The following is a 22,659-nucleotide window of genomic DNA, read 5'->3' as shown; positions in this document are numbered from 1 at the left end:
AGGAATGGGATTGCTGGAGCATATGGCAACTCTATTTTTAGTTTTTTATGGAACTGCCATACTGTTTTCCATAGTGGCTGTACCAATTTACATTCCCACCAACAATGTAGGAGGGTTCCCTTTCCCCCACACCCTCTCCAGCATGTTATGTATTTGCAGACTTTTTTTTTTTTTTTTGCGGTACGCAGGCCTCTCACTGTTGTGGCCTCTCGCGTTGCGGAGCACAGGCTCCGGACACGCAGGCTCAGCGGCCATGGCTCACGGGCCCAGCTGCTCCACGGCATGTGGGATCTTCCCAGACCAGGGCACGAACCCGTGTCCCCTCCATCGGCAGGCAGACTCTCAACCACTGCACCACCAGGGAAGCCCGTATTTGTAGACTTTTTAATGATGGCCACTCTGGTGTGAGGTGGTACCTCATTGTAGTTTTGATTTGCATTTCTCTAATAATTAGCAATGTTGAGGATCTTTTCACATGCCTATTGGCCACCTGTATATCTTCTTTGGAGAAATGTCTATTTAGGTCTTCTACCCCTTTTCTGATTGGGTTGTTTTTTTGTTTTATGAGCTGTTTGTATATATTTTGGAAATTAAGCCCTTGTCAGTTGCATTGTGCAAATATTTTCTCCCATTCTGCAGGCTGTCTTTTTGTTTTGTTTATGGTTTCCTTTGCTGTACACAAGCTTGTAAGTTGGATTAGGTCCATTTGTTTATTTTTGCTTTTATTTCTAAGGGAGACTGACCTAAGAAAACATGGGTATGATTTATGTCAGAGAATGCTTTGCCTATGTTCTCTTCTAGGAATTTTATGCTATCCTATCTTATATTTAAGTCTTTAAGCCATTTATTTTTGTGTATGGTGTGGGGATATGTTCTAACTTCACTGATTTACATGCACCATCCAACTTTCCCAACACCACTTGAAGAGACTGTCTTTTCTCCATTGTATATTCTTGCCTCCTTTGTTGAAGATGAATTGATCACAGGTGTGTAGGTTTATTTCTGGGCTCTCTCTTCTGTTCCATTGATCCATATGTTTTGGAGCCAATACCATGCCATATTGATTACTGTAGCTTTGTAGTATTGTCTGAAATCTGGGAGGGTTATTGTTCTAGTTCTGTGAAAAATGTCATGGGTAATTTGATAGGGATAGCATTAAATCTGTAGATTGTTTTGGGTACTATGGCCATTTAAACAATATTCTTCCAATCCAAGAGCATGGGATGTCATTCCATTTCTTTGAATCATCTTCAGTTTCCTCTATCAATGTTTTATAGTTCTCAGCATGTAAGTCTTTCACTTCACCTCCTTGGTCCTTGATGTGATTTAAAAAGGTATTTTTAACTTTCCCTTTCTGATATTTAACAGATTTCTGTATGTAAATTTTGTATTCCCCCTACCTTGCTGAATTTATCAGTTCTAGTAGTTTTTGTGTGGAATCTTTAGGGTTTTCTATATATAGTATCATGCCATCTACAGATAATGACAATTTTACCTCTTCTCTTCCAATCTGGGTATCTTTTACTTCTTTTTCTTGTCTGATTGCTGTGGCTAGAACTTCCAATACTGTGTTGAATAGAAGTGGTAGAGTGGGCATCCTTGTCTTGTTCCAGATTTTAGCGGGAAGGCTTTCAACTTTTTACCATTGAGTACTATATTGGCTGTACGTTTGTTATAAATAGCTTCTATTATGTTGAGGTATGTTCCCTCTATACCCACTTTGGTAAGAGTTTTTATCATGAATGGATGTTGAATTTTATCAAATGCTTTGTCTGCATCTATTGAGATGATCATGTAGCTTTTGTCTTTTGTTGATGTGGTATATCATATTGATTGATTTGTCTATGTTGAACCATCCTTGTGAACCTGGGGTGAATCCAGACAGGAAGCAAGTATGAAGTTGAAGTTTAAACATTGGGCTGTTGACGGCACAGAAGGCATGTGTCTGTGTGTGTGTGTGTAATACAAGGTGGTCCCATGAGAGAAGTTAAGACGAGACGACTCAGTGGGCTGAGCATTTAGGAATGAATAATAGATTAACCATAGAGGATCAGTTCAGGTTGATCATTTGATGAGCAAATATGATCAGCATTGTTGTAAACCCCTTCCCTGCAAGAGACAAGTATAAGAAACCCTGTGGGAGATCATGAAGGGCAGCGTTATTTCACTGGTCAGTGTGATTGGTCCCAAGGCAGCGCCATCTGACAGGGCAGACAACCAGAGGTGGAGGCCCCAATGTTTGCAGGCAAGGAGGCAGAACCATCTTAGAACATTGGGTGACTTGCTCAAGGACATGCAGCAGAGTTAGAGAAGTGTTCTGAATAGAGCTTCAGGGTTGCAGTGCTTTCCTCCTGGCACCTTGCATCCCTGAGAAATTCATCTGGCAGATAAAGAAAGTGGGATGGTTGAGGCACAGGGTGGATGTGTGTACAAATGAATTCGTTTTCTTTTTGGCAACTTCAGGGAAGGTGCAAAGGAGCTGACAGATATAGCTGTGGGAAACTGATTGAAACTTTCTCACGTTGCATGATTATTATTACTATTAATCAAGATAAAACCTTACTGTGTGCTGACAGCGTGGCTAGCACAGTGCCCAACATAAACATGGATGCAGTCTTCATTTAAAAAAAAAAAAAGAAATTTATAAAGCAGCAGGAGGAGAAGACAGATCACCTAAGTGAGGCAGGGCAGGTTTCATTTCGTTTCTTCTTAGGGCCTTCTCACAACTGAGAGGCTCTGCCCTAATTGTAGTGGCCTCCAGCTTCTATGATTTGCATGATGTTTGTCTGCTAAGAACACATTTTGCTCAAAAATCATTCCAGCTGTGCTCATATTCTTTCTATTTTGTACCACCTCCCTTTTAGATCAGAAATAAAAACAGTTGTCATACTTTGCAAAACCTTCATTATAAGAACTGAGAAGAAAAATAATAAAAGGGGGATGCTCTCAAGAGAAAAACTTGGAAGAGAACATAATATATCAGCCAAATAGAAGGAGGAATTGCAGGAAATGGCCTTCTAGCTTACAACTGTGTCAGACATGGGGAAAAAAGCCAGGTTGATTAAAACAACTTATCAGCTTTAAAAAAAAAAATCAGAATGATGATGTCTGGGCATATAAATTATACCTCCACCCATCCAGCCAGGAGAACACAGCAGTGAGACTGCCTGGATGGAATTCTCCAGGATCTCACTATAATCTTTATATCCCTTTCTTATCTCTTGCCTTCTTTTTGCAGTTGATGTTTACTTCAGTAAGTAAAAAAATTATTTTTTCTCCCTTCTTTTTGTTATTTCCAGCCCTTAAAGCTGACCTTAAATGTGGGCCTCCTGGGCTCAGGCTAATGATGAAGGCATAGAAACTGCTCTGTTGCTGGTCTTACTCCATGAAACCTTAACCACTTGGACACTTACACAGTAGACATTGATTATTGTCAACTATTGTGTGAGTTGATTTTAAATTTATAAACATCCTTGGGGGGCACCTACAAAGTGCCAGGCATCAGGGATGCTGTGATTAAAAAAGTGATGCATGTCTTCAACTTTCTTATAATCTAATGGGGGAAAGATTATGCAAACAACAGAGTGAGTTTACACAGAGTGCCCATAGTGTGTCAGGTATGTGGCTGACATCAGATATATTTGTGGGCACCCTCTCCCTTATCTTCTTAAAGTATCCTGAAGGATGGAAGGAACCATTACAGAGGAACAGGACCAAGGAGGGGTGTGGTCAACTCCACCTGGGTGAATGTGGGAAGATTTCATGTATGAGGTTGGCCTGAACTGAGAGGGAATTTACCAGGTGGGCAAGGGAAGGAATGAGGAAATGAGATGAGTGACGAAGGCACAGGGGAGAGAAGCAGCAGAGTGTATTAGGGAGGTAGCCATAGGTTTGGAATGACTGGAGTTCAGGGTTGGGAGCTGGCAAGAAACAAGCATGGAAGGGAAGGCAGCTATGCTCCTACTTCTAAGCTGTTTAGCTGTGGCTGCAAGGAACTTCTGTATCATGGAAGGGTGGCTTCGAGGGGCCCAGAGTTTATGGGTGAATTAAATGGTTAATGTTTGGGGCTTGGAGAGCCTTCTCCCTTTAAAGCAGAAAGTCTGAACAATGCCAGCAAGAGATGACTTGGGGAGTTCTTACTGCCCAATAGAAGCTGATAGAAAATGCTTATCAGGTTGGATCAGCCGCAGGATTTTAGGTTTTGGGCTGGCCTTACCCATAAGGAAGAGCAGCCCCATGGGCTGCAATCAACTCTTGATCACTGAAAGCCACGAACACCTCACCCTTGCGACTGTCTCTTTCAGCTCACCAAATCCTGACAGAGAGAGAGAGAGAGAGAAGCCTTGTTGGGGAATAAGACTGAAGCTAAAAGAACTGAACAGTTATAATGGTAGTTATTACAACAGCTACCATTTGTTGAGCACCTATGGTGTGCCAGGCACTCTACAGGGTACTTTGATATTTCTAGGCTGTTATGAGCAGAGCATGTAAGATTGGTATTATTATTCCCATTCTAGAGATGAGGAAACTGAAGCTCAAAGAGATGACGTCACTTGCCCAAGATCTAGGAAAGTTCTAAAGGGACAAGGGAGTGGTTTGTGTTGTGCTCACCATTGCGACCCCAGAGTCTAGCATATGTTAGGTGCTGAATGTATACTTGATGGTGAATGAATGGACAGTCATCCAACTAAAAGTGCCCAAGGTGGGTTTGGAATCCAAGTCTGTGGGATTCAGGAGCAATTCTTTCCACTGTCCTCCACTGTCACAGAGCAGAGTGTCACTGCCAGAATCAGTGTGGTAACAGCAAATGGTTGAGGAGATCCAAAGAGAGAGAATTTGCTGTGGCCCTGAAGTGGTCAAAGAAGGTGTCATGAAAGAGTCGGGTTTTAGCAGGGCTTTGAAGGTCAAAATTTGGGTGGCTGGAGGGAAAGTTCAGTCTGTTCTGGGTGGCTTGAGAAGCAGAGTGATGTCACAGTAAATAGCTCAGCCCCTGGAGTCAAACTTTCCAGGGTTCAAATTCTGACTCTGCCTCGAGGAGGTTGTGCGCTGCTGGGCCAACCTCTTTGTGCCTTAGATTAGTTCCAGATAATCTATGCAAATGACTTTACACACAGTGCCTGGCACACAATAATAGCTGGATAAATATTCGCTGTCATTAGACCAGAGCAAAGCACTTCTTCTATTTGGAGTGAAGAGAAGAGTGGGGAAGACAGGATGGGATCAGAATACCCTGTGTCTAGAAAGCAGAGTAACGGATCTGAATTTTATTTTCTACTTAAAAATATGGAATGATTCTGACAAGGACTAAATTGTTGCTGATTTGGTGTCATTCCTCACTTACTGCGAATTGAAAAGTTGGCCTTTTGCAGAAGGAGCTTGAGTGTCCCAAGTGACTGGATAATTTCTATGTTCCTGATTTTATGTCCAGGAGTTTCTCTGGGGCCTTGGATGACAGCCTTTGCTCAGGCCCAGTAAATGGAGGCCAACCTGTTAGCAAAAGCAAAACCCAAGAAGCCCAATAAAAAGTAGATGGGGTAATAAATAAACCCCCTGCCTAGAGAAAGGAAAACCTTATAAACTGAGGAAACCAGTCCCAGCCCTGTCACTAAAACCACCGCACTGAGAGATGGCTGCAATATTCTCAGCCTTTTTGCATGTTAATGCCTGAAAAAATGCAATAATCAAGCTTGCAGATGTGAAATTTACTTAGGAGCAGCCTGTTTGCTGTGATCACTGGCTTGGGATGCTGGCACTTGGCAAAACTTTGCCAAGTGGATAAAGATGCCAGCCTTTATCCCAAATGATAGATCAGCATTGAATTAAGATTTTCAGTGAGCATTCTTCATCCATTGCTTTAGAATAGTTTACAAGATGGTGTCCTGTTATTTCTACATGTTGATACATCAGATTGTTTAATTATTGCAGACAATTTATCTCTGTTCTTTCACCCATCTTTCCTCAGCCCCTCCCCACGACTGCTTCCTTCAGAAGGTTGAAACCCAGAAGATAATAGAACAAACACAGCCCAGAGAAATCTACATGAGACACCCCAAAGGCCATGGTCTTGGCAGGTTGTGGCATTAAAAGGTACATATTTGAAAACTGCTGTTCGTCTTATTAAGACAATTTTTTCCATTTAGGCCTTTACCGAGAGAGTTGGAAAAGTTAAGATGGTTCAGTAAAGGATGGTAGAGAAAGAACTGTTTAAAGGAGATATGATGGTTTAAAGCACAGAGGAGAAGCTTGGAAACAACATATGACTTAAGTTATTAAGTCTTCTAAGAAGAATGACAAAGGTAACCTGTTGTCTAAGGTAGGTAGCAGAGTAGTGGAAATACAGAATGGGTTTGGTGAAATCAAGAAGTGCTGGGTTCCCATCTAGAATCCATCACATATAACTGTGGAACATCAGACGTGCTACTTGGCTTATTTGGCCCTCAGTTTCATTATCTGTGAAATAGGGATTGTGATTTCACACTAGAAACTCTGGTCTGAAAAGCCAGGTGCAAGGCCCCTGCATGAAGCCCCCTGTGAGCACGTGAAATCTGACAAAGCACAAAGGAAAAAGAAACTGTCTTAGTTTTCAAGGTTACTGTTTTACTCAGTGGAACACTGCCTTTGGGGCAAAACAAGAAAGCAGCAGAGGCTAGCTGAGTTCATTGTCCCTGGAGATGGACCAAACAGAAATGCAAGCAGTGTGAGTCCACCTGAGGGTGACCTCAGGAAACTCAAAATACAACTTCCCCAATCCTAGCAGCAGAAGTAAGGCTCTTTGGTGGAGACAGTGGAGTGGAAGGACCTTGGACTCACCTCTTCTCATGAGCACACCCAAAACACAACTTACTGCTGAACAGCCATTGATAAGGACTGGAATCTCCCGAAAAAGATACTCTGCATCCAAGGGTATGAAGGAAGAGAGAAGAGACCACAACAAGATGGTAGGTGGGGCACACGTGCAATATCATGAAATCCCATACCCCCTGGGTGGGCAGTCCACAAACCAGAGAATCATATTGCAGAAGTTCTCCCATAGGAGTGAGAGTTCTGAGCCCCATGCCAGGCTCCCCAGCTTTGAAGGCCAGCAGGGCTTGACTGCAGGAGCACCCCAGGACTGTGGGAAGTGGGGACTCCACTCTTGGAGGGCACACACAAGGTCTCATGCATACCAAGCCCAGAACAAAGGCAGTGACTTCACAGGAGCCTTGACAGGACCTACCTGCTGGTCTTGAAGGGTCTCCTGGGGAGGTAAGGTGTGGCTGTGGCTCTCCCTGGGGATGTGGACACTGGTGGTGGATATTTCAGGGAGTGTTCAGCTACGTGAACTCTTGAGGAGGCAGACATCTTGCTTGGGTCATCAGCACCATAGCTGGCCCCACCCATCAGCAGACAGGCTGCCTAAAAACTTCCTGAGCCCACAGCTGTCTCTAGACACACCCCTTGACATGGCCCTGCCCACCAGATGGCCAAGACCCAGCTCCGCCCACCAGTGGGCAGGCACCAGAAGCCTGGACAAGCCTCTAGACCAGCCTCACCCACAGGGGACAGAGACAAGAATCAAGAATACTAGAAGCTGGAAGCCTGCGGAACTCAGTCTGCAAACACAGAGATTTAGACAAAATGAGATGGCAGAGGAATATTTCCCAGACAAAGGAACAAGATAAAACTCCAGAAGAACAAGTAAGTGAAGTGGAGATAGGCAATCTATCTGAGAAAGACTTCAGAGTAATCATGATAAAGATGATCCAAAAGAAAGAATGAATGCACAGCGCAAGAAGTTACAGGAAATTTTTAACTAAGAAATATAAAGAACAACCAAACAGTTAAAGAATACAGTATTTGCAATGAAAAATACACTAGAAAGAATCAATAGCAGAATAAATGAGGCAGAAGAGCAGATAATGGAGCTGGAAGACAGAGTGGTGGAAATCACTGCTGTGGAACAGAATGAAAAGAATTGAGGACAGTTTAAGAGACCTCTGGGACAACATTAAATACACCAATATTGGCATTACAGGGGTCCCAAAAAGAGAAGAGAGAGAAAGGGCCTGAGAAAATACTTGAAGAGATAATAGCTGAAAACTTCTCTAATATGGGAAAGGAAACGGTCACCGAAGTCCAGGAAGTGCAGAGAGTCCCAGGCAGGATCAACATGATGAAACACATGGTTATCAAATTGACAAAAATTAAAGACAAAGAAAATATTAAAAGCAACAAAGGAAAAGCAACAAATAACATACAAAGGAACCCCCATAAAGTTATCAGCGGATTTTTCAGCAGAAACTCTGCAGGCCAGAAGGGCATGGCATGATATATTTAAAGTGATGAAAGGAAAAAACCTACAACCAAGAATATTCTACCCAGCAAGGCTCTTGTTCAGATTTGACAGAGAAATCAAAAACTTTACAGACAAGCAAAATCTAAAAGAATCCAGCACCACCAAACCAGCTTTACAACAAATGCTAAAGGAACTTCTCTAGGCAGAAAAGACAAGATCACAAGTAGAAACAAGAAAATTACAAAATGTGAAAACTCCCCTTTAAAGGTAAACATACAGTAAAGGTAGGAAATCATCCACACACAAATATGATATCTAAACCAATATCATGAGAGGAGGAGAGTACAAATGCAGGATATTTTAAATGCATTTGAAATTAAGAGATCAACTTAAAACAATCCTGTATATTTATAGACTGCTATATAAAAACTTCATGGTAACCACAAACCAAAAATCTGTAATAGATACACAAATAAGAAAAAGCAATCCAAACAGAACGTTAAAGATAGTCATCAAATCACAAGAGAACAAAAGAGGAAAGGAAGAAAAAAGACCTACAAAAACAAATAGAAAACAATTAACAAAATGGCAGTGAGAACATACATATGGATAATTACCTTAAATGTAAATAGATTAAATGCTACAACCAAAAGCCACAGACTGGCTGAATGGATACAAAAACAAGACCCATATATATGTTGTCTACCAGAGACCCACTTCAGATCTAGAGACACATACAGACTGTAGTGTGGGGATGGAAAAAAGTATTCTGTGCAAACAGAAATCAAAAGAAAGCTGGAGACAAAGAAGGACACTACATAACAATCAAGGGATCAACCCAAGAAGATATAACAATTGTAAATATACAATGCACCCAACACAGGAGCACCTCAGTATATAAGGCAAACGTTAACAGACATAAAAGGAGAAACTGGGGCTTCCCTGGTGGTGCAGTGGTTGAGAGTCTGCCTGCCGATGCAGGGGACATGGGTTCGTGCCCCGGTCTGGGAAGATCCCACATGCCGCGGAGCGTCTAGGCCCATGAACCGTGGCTGCTGAGCCTGCGCGGCCGGAGCCTGTGCTCCGCAACGGGAGAGGCCACAACAGTGAGAGGCCCACGTACAGCAAAAAAAAGGAGAAACTGACAGTAAAACAATAATAATGGGTGACTTTAACAGCCCACTCGCATCAATGGACAGCTAATCCAGACAGAAAATCAATAAGGAAACACAGGTCTTAAATGAGCATTAGACCAAATGGACTTAATTGATATTTACAGAGCATTCCATCAGACAGCAGCAGAATACACGTTCTTTTCAAGAGCACATGGAACAGTCTCATGGATGGATCACATGTGGACCACAGAGCAAGCCTTGGTAAATGGAAGAAAACTGAAATCATATCAACCATCTTTTCCAACCACAATACCCTGAGATTAGCAGTCAACTACAAGGAAAAAAATGCAAAACAACACAAACACTTGGAGGCTAAACAATATGAAATGGGATTGTAACACTGATTTTGTGGTACTGTTCTGAAGAATGAAATTATGTTGAGTGCATAGGACAGTGCTTGGCAGATCACAGGTACACACTAAATTATAGTTAACAATAATAACTGATGTAAGTAACATTCTGTTGCAAGAAAGCCAAGTTAAATAAAACATGCTGTCTATGCAACTTGCTAGACAGAACATGCTGTGTTGCAACTTGCAACAGCCTGACAGAAGCTGGAATTTGTGGGATGTATTTGGGATGCAGAAGCATGAATACTGTACTGAGTTGGCAGGGACTATCAGAAGCCAGGCTGGGGAAGATAAAAAAATCGTTCCTGGGAAGGCACCAGACAGGTTGTCTTTAGTCTCTGTGGGGACTCACTAAGTCCAATAACCTTGGCCCAAACCTCGATGACTGTTGCCATAGAAACCAGCACATGTGCCCAGCAGGAGTTCATTTCTCAAAGCTTCCAGCCCATGCCAACTCCAGAGGTGAGAGAGCTGCTCTTTATCCCCGAGTGGAGGTCCTGAATCAGTGCAATTTGTGAAGCCCTAAGAGCTCTGTCCCAGAGGAACCACAGGACCAAAAAATCCTGCCATGGTCACCTTCCCATCCCTAAATGATCAACACTCACCTGAAAAAAGAAAATCCAAACATCACCATCTCAGATCAGCTGATGACCTGTAAGACGTAATTTTCCAAGGAAAGCGAAGGGCCTGCATTTTTTTTAATACCATGCAGTGGTTTGCCCTGAAACAGTTTCTCACAGTTTCCTTTTCCCAGGAAACATCTATGTATCTCAGGGAACGCCCAGCTCTGTTCCTGGCTCTTTGTTCATTCCTTTGGTACTGAGTTTATATATCACATTTTTCAACTTGGGGAACAGTTTAAAAGCTGAGCCTTTATATCCCTTTAACAAAGGAAGAAGAAAGAGAAATGCTTTTGACCAAAGTGCTTTCTGCCCAGGTTTGACATCAGGTGGGCTGATGGCCAGCTGGGATGTCAGGGACTGGAGAAATTTAACCAGTGAGAAGATTGGAAGATAAGTAGAGAACTGAATTTTTGAGTTAAAAAATGACTTCTTAGGCTATTATCCTGTGGTTTGCTGGAATTTCAGATATGCATCCACAGAAGATCTATAAAGTTTGGTATGTGCACATCAGCACAGATACCGAGATGCTCTGAGAAACTTCTTTGACGGAGGGTACAAGACTGTAGACCCCTGAAACTTTAAGTCATAGTTCGTGCGTTGACACTTTTCCTTTTCCCAATTAGCACCACCCCCCCTCAATAACAAGCTGTAGGGGTAGAGGAGAGTTAATCCTAGAAAATTCTGTTTACAATATCTTTCTAATTTAAGACAAGTTAATTTTCGATAGATTCAGACCTTGAGCTTCATGTGCCTGAATTTGGGGGGTGCCCATGCTCATTCAATAGTTCCAGCATTAAGTAAAGGTCAGTTCTGTACTTCCTGAAGAGGGAGGCAATGTATAGTTGGGAGAACGGTTCTCTGGGCCAATCTCTCAGGTACCTTCTGCAGCACCCAGGAGAACAGGTATGTGGAGCCAGGTATGTGGTGGTCCCTCCCCCTCTGCCCTCCCTCAGAGCTTGTTGTCTCTCCAGGACAGTGGACCACATCCTTTGCTTCTAGGACAGAGGTTCTCAAATTTGAGGGGACATCAGAATCCCCGGGGGGTGGGAAAAACTTGTAAACAAATGCAGTTTTCCAGGTTCCCAGAGGTTTTAATTCAGTTGATCTGAGGTGGACACAGCTGGTTTTAAGTATTAAAAAATGACATCATTAAAAACTAACATTACTATGTACTTTGTACATTATGTACCCTTCCACATATGTAAGTATATACATATGCTTTATCATACATAATTAATTCACAATTATACATATCAGGTGTTATCTATCCCATGTGTATAAGCATGTACATCAGTCTCTTGATCTTACATAACACATTATATAGTCCAAGTCACATTAGATTCCAGTCCCTACGAATATTCAAACATATAAGAGGAGGTAAGTCGTAACAAGGTGAGCACCCTGGAAAGTGTGATGAATCAAAGTGTAGCTTAAAGAAAAGCATCTAGTTTATGCCCAGGAGATTTCATACTGCATGAACACTTGGTGCTAAAACTATCCTACCAAGCTCAACTATCATAAGTAAGTAAAACATTCATCCAACATCCAAAGTATAGGAGCTAAAGACAGGATGGTGGAGCAGAAGACCTGGAGCTCACCTCCTCCTGCACGAACACAGCTAATTGCTGAACAGCCATCAGCAACAGAGACTGGAACCTACCAAAAGGGAATTCTACTTACAAAGACAAGAAATCACAACAAGATGGGAGGAGGGGCACACTCACTTATATGATCAAATCCCATACATCCCCAGGTGGGGGACCCACAATGAGAATAGTTATATTGCAGCAGTTCTCCCATGGGAGAGAACTGAGCCCCATGTCAGGCTCCCCAGCCTGGGGGTCTGGCATCAGGAGGAGGAGCCCCCAGAGCACTTGGCTTTGAAGGCCAATGACGCTTGATCGCAGGAGCTCCACAGGACTGGGGGAAACAGACTCCACTCTTGGGGGATGCACACAAGGTCATGTGCACACCAGGACATGGGGCAAAAACAGTGACTTCATAGGAGCCTGGGCCAGACCAGCCTGCTGGTAGTGGAGGGTCTCCTGGGGAGGCAGGAGGCAGCTGTGGCTTTCTCTTGGGACATAAAGGCTGGTGGCAAACATATACAAGAGCACGCATCTGAAGACTGACATCTTGCTTGGGACATTAGCAAAAACAATAGAAAAGATCAATGAAAGTAAAAGCTGGTTCTTTGAAAAGATAAACAAAATTGATAAACCTTTAGTCAGACTCATCAAGAATAAAAGGGAGACGGTCCAAATCAATAAAATCAGAAATGAAAAAGGAGAATTTACCCCCAACACCACAGAAATACAAAGGACTGTAAGAGACTACTACAAGCAACTATATGCCAATAAAATGGACAACCTAGAAGAAATGGACAAATTCTTAGGTACAATCTCCCAAGACTGAACCAGGAAGAAATAGAAAATATGAACAGACCAAATACAAATACAGAAATTGAATCTGTGATTTAAAAATTCCCAACAAACAAAAGTCCAGGACCAGATGGTTTCACAGGTGAATTCTATCAGACATTTACAGAAGAGATAACACCTATCCTTTTGAAACAATTCCAAAAAAATCCTCAGAGAAAGGAACACTTCCAACCTCATTCTATGAGGCCACCATCACCCTGATACCAAAACCAGACAAAGATAACCACAAAAACAGAAAATTACAGGCCAATATCACTGATGAACATAGACACAAAAATCCTCAACAACATACTAGCAAACTGAAGCCAACAATATATTAAAAGGATCATACACCAAGATGAAGTGGAATTTATCCCAGGGATGCAACGATTTTTCAATATCTGCAATTCAGTCAGTGTGATACACCACATTCATAAATTGAAGACCAAAGCAATCTTGAGAAAGGAAAACGGAGCTGCAGGAATCAGGCTCCCTGACTTTAGACTGTACTACAGAGCTACAGTCATCAAAACATTATGGTATTGGCACAAAAAGAGACATACAGATCAACGAAACAGGATAGAAAGCCCAGAAATAAACCCACGCACCTATGGTCAATTAATCTATGACAAAGGAGGCAAGAATATACAATGGAGAAAAGACAGTCTCTTCAATAAGTGGTGCTGGGAAAACTGAACAGCTACATGTAAAAGAATGAAATTAGAACATTTTCTAACACCATACACAAAAATAAACTCAAAATGGATTAAAGACCTAAATGTAAGACTGGATACTATAAAACTCCTAGAGGAAAACATTGGCAGCACACTCTTTGATGTAAATCACAGAATATCTTTTTGGACCTGTCTCCTACAGTAATGGAAATAAAAATGAAAACAAACAAATGGGACCTAATTAAACTTAAAAGCTTTTGCACAGAAAAGGAAACCATAAACAAAACAAAAAGACAATCTACAGAATGGGAGAAAATATTTGCAAATGATGAGACTGACAAGGTAATCTCCAAAATATACAAACAGCTCATACAGCTCAATATCAAAAAAACAAACAACCCAATCAAAAAATGGGCAGAAGATCTAAAAAGCCATTTCTCCAAAGAAGACATACACATGGGCAAAAGGCACATGAAAAGATGCTCAGCATTGCCAATTATTAGAGAAATGCAAATCAAAACTACAATGAGGTATCACCTCACACCAGTCTGAATGGCCATCATGAAAAGTCTAGAAGTAACAAATGCTGCAGATGGTGTGGAGAAAAGGGAACCCTCCTACAATGCTGGTGAGAATGTAAGTTGGTACAACCACTACAGAGAACAGTATGGGGGTTCCTTAAAAACTAAAATTAGAGCCACCATATGATGCTGCAATCCCACTCTGGAGAAAACCATGATTCAAAAAGATACATTCACCCCAATGTTCACAGCAGCACTGTCTACAATAGCCAAGACATGGAAACAACCTAAATGTCCATTGACAGATGAATGGGTAAAGAAGATGTGGTATATAAATACAATGGAATATTACTCAGCCATAAAAAAGAATGAAATAATGCCATTTGCATCAACATGGATGGACCTAGAGATTATCATATTAAGTTACGTAAGATGAAGACAAATATATGATATCACTTATGTGGAATCTTAAAAAAAAGATATAAATGAACTTATTTACAAAACAGAAATACACTCAGAGACGTAGAAACCAAATTTATGGTTACCAAAGGGTGGGGGGAGGGATAAATTAGGAGTTTGGGATTAAAATATACACACCACTATATATAAAATAGATAACCAACAAGGACCTACTATATAGCACAGGGAACTATACTCAATAACCTATAATGGAAGGGAAAGTAAAAAAAGAATATATTTATTTATTTATATATACATATACATATAATTGAATCACTTTCCTGTACACCTGAAACTAACACAATATTGTAAATTAACTATTTTTCAATCAAAATTAAAAACAATAAAGTATAGGAGATAGAAATTTAAATCAGGGGCTATAGATAAGGTACCATAAGGGAATGATGAAAAAATCATTGAAAGTACCAAAAAGCAAAGTTTACCTCTTTTAGCTTTTGCATAATGGTTTACTAGAAAACTTTAACATAGAGAACTTAAGTTAAATACTCTGAAATCAGATGAGTTATTTATGGACAGTTTACAGGAATAAACTCATCTATATGGCAAAAGAGTAGGAAGATGTATGAGTAGAGGTGACAAACCTAACAAGCCTGGTGATAGCTGGTTGTCCAGAAAAGAATTTTAGTTCAACTTGAAATATTACTTTAAAAACATAACTTTTAACATAATTGTAAAAGTTATGCAAAAAAGGTACAGCTTTTAGTTACAGGATACAAATTTCCCTAGTGAGTAAGCATTAACAATACCATAGTTGGCTTAAAGGCAGCCACCAATTAAGAAAGCATTCAAGGTCAACCGCACATTCATCTTAATACTAACAGTAAACAAACCAACTCCTAATTTAATACTGGACTAATCTATTAATTAATAGAAGTACAATAATACTGTCAATATGAGTAACAAGAAATGGTTCTCCTTGCATAAGCTTACATCAGACGGGTAACCTACTGATAGTTAACATTAAGATGAACCTAAACACGGGACTTCCCTGGTGGTCCAGTGGTTAAGAATCTACCTTCCAATGCAAGGGATGCAGGTCCAATCCCTGGTCGGGGAACTAAGATCCCACATGCCGTGGAGCAACTACGGAGCCTGCGTACCACAACTAGAGAGCCTGCATGCCGCAGCTATTGAGCCTGCATGCTAAATAAATAATAAATAAACCTAAACAAATACCTCATTATTTATTAAAACGTTTGTTAACCCAACACAGGCACACATTTAAGGAGAGATTAACAAAAGTAAAAGGAACTAGGCAATCACATACCCTGCCTGTTTATTAAAAACATTACTTGTAGCACTTCTAGTATTAGAGGCACTGCCTGCCCAATGACATCTGTTTAATAGTCAGGGTATTCTGAGTGTGCAAAGGTAGCATAATCATTTTTTCTCTAAATAAGGACTTGTGTGATTGGTCACACGAGGGTTTTCCTGTCTCTTTTAATCAGTGAAATTGACCTTGCCCTAAAAAGGTGGGAATAACATAAGATGAGAAGACCCTATGGAGCTTTAGTTAATTAATTCAAATAATAATAACTGAACTTTAAGGGATAACATAACTTTTAATGGATTAACAATTTTGGTGGGGGTGACCTTGGAGAGTAGAACAACCTTTGAGTGATTAAAACTTAGACCAACTAGTCAAAATGCTTTACACCTATTGACCTAAAACACTGATCAACAGAACAAGTTCCTATTCTAGAGTTCATATTGATAATAAATAAAGGGTTTACAAACTTGATGCTGGATCAGGACATCCCAATGGTATAACTGCTATTAATGGTTTGTTTGTTCAACAAGTAAAGTCCTACGTGATCTGAGCTCAGACTGGAGTAATCCCAGTTGATTTCTATGTATTATAGATTTCTCCCAGTATGAGAGGACAAGAGAAATAAGGCCTACTTTACAAAATGTCTTCAAACTGATTATATAATCTACATTCAATTAAATTATACATACCCTACTGTAGAACAGTGTCTGTTAGGGTGACAGAGCATGGTAACTGCATAAAACTTAAACCTTTATCCACAGTGGTTCAAGTCGTCTTCCTAAGAATATGTTTATAATCAACGTTCTTTCACTAATTACCCAGTTTCACTCACCATAGCATTCCTCACTTTAACTGAATGGAAAATCCTAGGCTATCTGCAAATCCAGAAAGGGCCAAACATCATCAGCCTCTATGGATTATTACAACCCATTGCTGATGCAGTCAAATTATTTATTAAAGAACCACTACAACCATCAATCTCATCAATTTATGTTTACTATTGCACCAATGCTAGCCTTAACCCTGGCTGTCACATTATGAATTCCTCTTAACACACCTTATCCACTAATTAATATGAACCTAGGCATACTATTTATACTAGCTATATCAAGCCTAGCCGTTTATTCCATTCTCTGCTCTGAATGAGCTTCAGATTCAAAATATGCATTAATCGGAGCTCTATGGGCAGTAGTACAATCTCATATGAAGTAACATTAGCAATTATTCTGTTATTATTCCTACAGATAAATGGATCATTTATACTTTCAACAGTAATTATTACACAAGAACACCTATGACTATTTTTCACATCCTGACCCCTAGCCAGAAACTGTTTTATCTCTACTCTAGCAGAAACCAGTGGAGCCCCACTGGATTTAACAGAAGGAGAATTAAAACTTGTATTCAGCTTCAGTGTAGAAAATGTAACAGGCCCATTCACCCTATTCTTTCTAGCAGAATATGTCAATATCATTATAGTAAGTATTTTCACAACCATCTATTTTTAGGAGCATTTCACAATCCCTACATGCCAGAATTATATACAGCCAATGTCATCATTAAAACACTCCTGTTTTGATTACTGTAGCTTTATAGTACAGTCTGAAGTCAGGGAGCCTGATTCTTGCAGTTTTGTTTTTCTTTCTCAAGATTGGTTTTGCTGTTTGGGGTTGTTTGTATTTCCAGACAAATTTTAAGAATTTTTTGCTCTAGCTCTGCAAAAAATGCCATTGGTAATTTGACAGGGATTGCACTGAATCCGTGGATAGCCTTGGGTAGTATAGTCATTTTGACAATAAACTTAAAATCTTTTGCACAGCAAAGGAAACCATAAACAAAATGAAAAGACAACCCACATAATGGGAGAAAATATTTGCCAACGAGGGGTTAATCTCCAAAATATACAAACAGCTCATGCAGCTCAATATAAAAAAAACAAACAACCAAATCAAAAAATGGGCAGAAGACCTAAATAGACATTTCTCCAAAGAAGACATACAGATGACCAAGAGCATGTGAAAAAATTCTTAACATCGCTAATTATTAGAGAAATGCAAGTCAAAACTACAATGAGGTATCACCTAACACCCAGTCAGAATGGCCATCATCAAAAAGTCTACAAACAGTAAACGCTGGAGAAGGTGTGGAGAAAAGGGAACCATCCTACACTGTTGGTGGGAATGTAAATTGGTACAGCCACTATGGAAAACAGTATGGAAGTTCCTTAAAAAACTAAAAATAGAGCTACCATATGATCCTGCAATCCCATTCCTTGGCATATATCTGGAGAAAACCATAATTCGAAAAGATACATGCACCCCAACCTTCACTGCAGCACCATTTACAATAGCCAAGATATGGAATCAACCTAAATGTCCATGGACAGATGAATGGATAAAGAAGATGTGGTATATATACACAATGGAATATTACTCAGCCATTAAAAAGAATGAAATAATGCCATTTGCAGTAACATGGATGAACCCAGAGATGATCACACAAAGTGAAGTAAGTCAGAGAAAGATAAATATATGATATCACATATATGTGGAATCTTAAAAAGTGATACAAATGAACTTATTTACAAAACAAACAGACTCACAGACATAGAAAACAAACTTACAGTTACCAAAGGGGAAGGTGGGGAGGATAAATTAGGAGTTTGAGATTCACATATAGCCATTACTTTATATAACATAGATAGCCAACAAGGACCTACTGTATAGCACAGGGAACTCTACTCAATACTCTGTAATAACCTATATGGGAAAAGAATCTGGAAAAGAATAGGTATTTGTATAACTGAATCACTTTGCTGTACACCTGAAACACAACACTGTAAATCAACTATACTCCAATACAAAATAAACATTTTTTAAATAAAAGTAATTAAAACAAACAAAAAACCCACTCCTAACAATCTCCTTTCTATGAGTTCAAATATCCTATCCACAATTTTGATATGATCAACTTACCTCTTAAAAATTTTTTTTTACCACTAATCTAGCCCTATCTATATGAGAGGTTTCTCTACCTTTCATCACATGAGGCATCCCACCACAAACATAAGAAACATGTCTTACAAAAGAGTTACTTTGATACAGTAAATAATAATAGAGGTTTGAACCCTCTTATTCCTAGAATCATAGGAATTGAACCTACCCTTAAGAATTTTACTTTCAGTTTTTCACCACTGAGGATGATGTTGGCTGTGGATTTGTCATATATGGTCTTTATTATGTTGAGGAAAGTTCCTTCTATGCCTACTTTCTGCAGGGTTTTTATCATACATGGGTGTTGAATTTTGTCGAAAGCTTTCCCTGCATCTATTGAGATGATCATATGGTTTTTATCCTTCAATTTGCTAATATGGTTTATCACATTGATAGATTTGCGTATATTGAAGAATCCTTGCATTCCTGGAATAAACCCCACTTGATCATGGTGTATGATACGTTTAATGTGCTGTTGGATTCTGTTTGCTAGTATTTTTTGAGGATTTTTGCATCTATGTTCATCAGTGCTATTGGCCTGTAGTTTTCTTTCTTTGTGACATCCTTGTCTGGTTTTGGTATCAAGGTGATGGTGGCCTCATTGAATGAACTTGGGAGTGTTCGTTTTGCACAGCAAAGGAAACCATAAACAAGATGAAAAGACAACCCTCAGAATGGGAGAAAATATTTGCAAATGAAGCAACTGACAAAGGATTAATTTCCAAAATTTACAAGCAGCTCATGCAGCTAAATAACAAAAAAAAAACAACCCAATCCAAAAATGGGCAGAAGACCTAAAAAGACATTTCTCCAAAGAAGATATACAGACTGCCAACACACACATGAAAGAATGCTCAAAATCATTAATCATTAGAGAAATGCAAAACTACAATGAGATATCATCTCACACCAGTCAGAATGGCCATCATCAAAAAATCTAGAAACAATAAATGCTGGAGAGGGTGTGGAGAAAAGGGAACACTCTTGCACGGCTGGTGGGAATGTGAATTGGTACAGCCACTATGGAGAACAGTATGGAGGTTCGTTAAAAAACTACAAATAGAACTACCATATGACCCAGCAATCCCAGTACTGGGATATATATACCCTGAGAAAACCATAATTCAAAAAGAGTCATGTACCAAAATGTTCATTGCAGCTCTATTTACAATAGCCCGGAGATGGAAACAACCTAAGTGCCCATCATCGGATGAATGGATAAAGAAGATGTGGCACATATACACAATGGAATATTACTCAGCCATAAAAAGAAACGAAATTGAGCTATCTGTAATGAGGTGGATAGACCTAGAGTCTGTCATACAGAGTGAAGTAAGTCAAAGAGAAAGACAAATACCATATGCTAACACATATATATGGAATTTAAGAAAAAAAATGTCATGAAGAACCTAGGGGTAAGACAGGAATAAAGACACAGACCTACTAGAGAACGGACTTGAGGATACGGGGAGGGTGAAGGGTAAGCTGTGACAAAGCGAGAGAGAGGCATGGACATATATACACTACCAAACGTAAGGTAGATAGCTAGTGGGAAGCAGCCGAATAGCACTGGGAGATCAGCTCGGTGCTTTGTGACCGCCTGGAGGGGTGGGATAGGGAGGGTGGGAGGGAGGGAGACGCAAGAGGGAAGAGATATGGGAACATATGTATATGTATAACTGATTCACTTTGTTATAAAGCAGAAACTAACACAACATTGTAAAGCAATTATACCCCAATAAAGGTGTTAAAAAAAAAAGAATTTTACTTTCGGGGGACCTTCAAGATGGCAGAAGAGTAAGACACGGAAATCACCTTCCTCCCCACAGATACATCAGAAATACATCTACAGGTGGAACTGCTCCTATAGAATATCCACTGAACGCGGGCAGAAGACCTCAGACCTCCCAAAAGGCAAGAAACTCCCCATGTACCTGGCTAGGGCAAAAGAAAAAAGAAAAAACAGAGACAAAGAATAGGGACGGGACCTGCACCAGTGGGAGGGAGCTGTGAAGGAGGAAAGGTTTCCACACACTAGGAAGCCCCTTCGGGGGCGGAGACGGCGGGTGGCAGTGGGGGAAGCTTCGGAGCCACGGAGGGGAGCACAGCAACAGGGGTGCGGAGGGCAAAGCGGAGAGATTCCCGCACGGAGGATCGGTGCCGACCAGCACTCACCAGCCCAAGAGGCTTGTCTGCTCACCTGCCGGGGTGGGCGGGGCTGGGAGCAAGGCTCGGGCTTCGGAGTTGGGATAACAGTGAGAGGACTGGGGTTGGCAGCCTGAACACAGCCTGAAGGGGGTTAGTGCGCCACGGCTAGCCGGGAGGGAGTCCGGAAAAAAGTCTGGAGCTGCTGAAGAGGCAAGAGACTGTTTCTTGCCTCTTTGTGTCCTGGTGCACGAGGAGAGGGGATTAAGAGTGCCGCTTAAAGGAGCTCCAGAGACAACGCTAAGGCTGCTGCTGCCGCCCCCAAGAAGGCTGTGTGCAAGCACAGGTCACTATCCACACCTCCCCGCCCGGAAGCCTGTGCAGCCCGCCACTGCCAGGGTCCCGGGATCCAGGGACAACTCCCCCAGGAGAGCGCACAACGTGCCTCAGGCTGGTGCAACATCACTCTGGCCTCTGCCTCCGCAGGCTCGCCCCGCACTCGCACTCCGTACCCCTCCCTTCCCCAGGCCTGAATGAGCCAGAGCTGCCGAATCAGCTGCTCCTTTAACCCCGTCCTGTCTGAGCAAAAAAACAGACGCCCTCTGGTGACCTACACGCAGAGTCGGGTCCAAATCCAAAGCTGAACCCGGAGCTGTGCGAATAAAGAAGAGAAAGGGAAATATCTCCCAGTAGACTCAGGAGCAGGAGATTTCATCTCCACAATCAACTTGATGTACCTGCATCTGTGGAATACCTGAATAGACAACGAATCATCCCACACTGAGGAGATGGACATTGGGAGCAAAGATATATATTTTTTTCCCCTTTTTCTCTTTTTGTTAGTGTGTATGTGTATGCTTCTGTGTGTCTGTATACCTTTGCTTTTACCATTTATCCTAGGGATCTGTCCGTCCGTTTTTTGTTTTGTTTTACTTTAAAAAACTTTTTTCATAATAATTATTTTTTATTTTAATAACTATATTTTATTTTACTTTATTTTATTTTATCCTCTTTCTTTCTTTTTATTTTTTCCCCCTTTTACTCTGAGCCACGTGGATGAAAGGCTCTTGGTGCTGCAGCCAGGAGTCAGTGCTGTGCCTCTGACGTGGGAGAGCCAACTTCAGGACACTGGTCCACAAGAGACCTCCCAGCTCCACGTAATATCAAATGGTGAAAATCTCCCAGATATCTGCATCTCAACGCCAAGACCCAGCTCCACTCAACAACCAGCAAGCTACAGTACTGGACACCCTATGCCAAACAACTAGCAAGGCAGGAACACAACCCCACCTTAGCAGAGAGGCTGCCTAAAATCATAATAAGGCCACAGACACCCCAAAACACACCACCAGACGTGGACCTGCCCACCAGAAAGACATGATCCAGCCTCATCCACCAGAACACAGGCACTAGTCCCCTCCACCAGGAAGCCTACACAACCCACTGAACCAACTTTAGCCACTGGGGACAGACACCAAAAACAACGGGAACTACAAACCTGCAGCCTGCGAAAAGGAGACCCCAAACACAGAAAGATAAGCAAAATGAGAAGACAGAAAAACACACAGCAGATGAAGGAGCAAGATAAAAACCCACCAGACCTAACAAATGAAGAGGAAATAGCCAGTCTACCTGAAAAAGAATTCAGAATAATGATAGTAAAGATGATCCCAAATCTTGGAAATAGAGAAAATACAAGAAAACATTTAACAAGGACCGAGAAGAACTAAAGA

The 22,659-nt window shown here is 41.0% G+C and overlaps 1 long non-coding RNA gene and 1 pseudogene across 2 annotated transcripts in view; both read left to right on the top strand.

Moving 5' to 3' along the window:
* Positions 1-6,087, top strand: part of LOC137208405 (uncharacterized) — a 97,299-nt gene extending 91,212 nt beyond the window's left edge. For both annotated transcript variants that reach the window (XR_010935620.1, XR_010935619.1), the window contains exon 6: positions 5,963-6,087. This is a non-coding gene — a long non-coding RNA (uncharacterized lncRNA). The remainder of the gene's footprint in view (positions 1-5,962) is intronic.
* A 7,982-nt stretch (positions 6,088-14,069) lies between these two features.
* Positions 14,070-19,229, top strand: LOC137209496 (NADH-ubiquinone oxidoreductase chain 1-like; annotated as a pseudogene).
* The last annotated feature ends 3,430 nt before the right edge of the window (positions 19,230-22,659 follow it).

The sequence above is a fragment of the Pseudorca crassidens genome, chromosome 16, assembly GCF_039906515.1.
Source record: "Pseudorca crassidens isolate mPseCra1 chromosome 16, mPseCra1.hap1, whole genome shotgun sequence".
NCBI classification, from domain to species: Eukaryota; Metazoa; Chordata; class Mammalia; order Artiodactyla; family Delphinidae; genus Pseudorca; species Pseudorca crassidens.
This window is presented reverse-complemented; position numbering and strand designations above follow the sequence as displayed.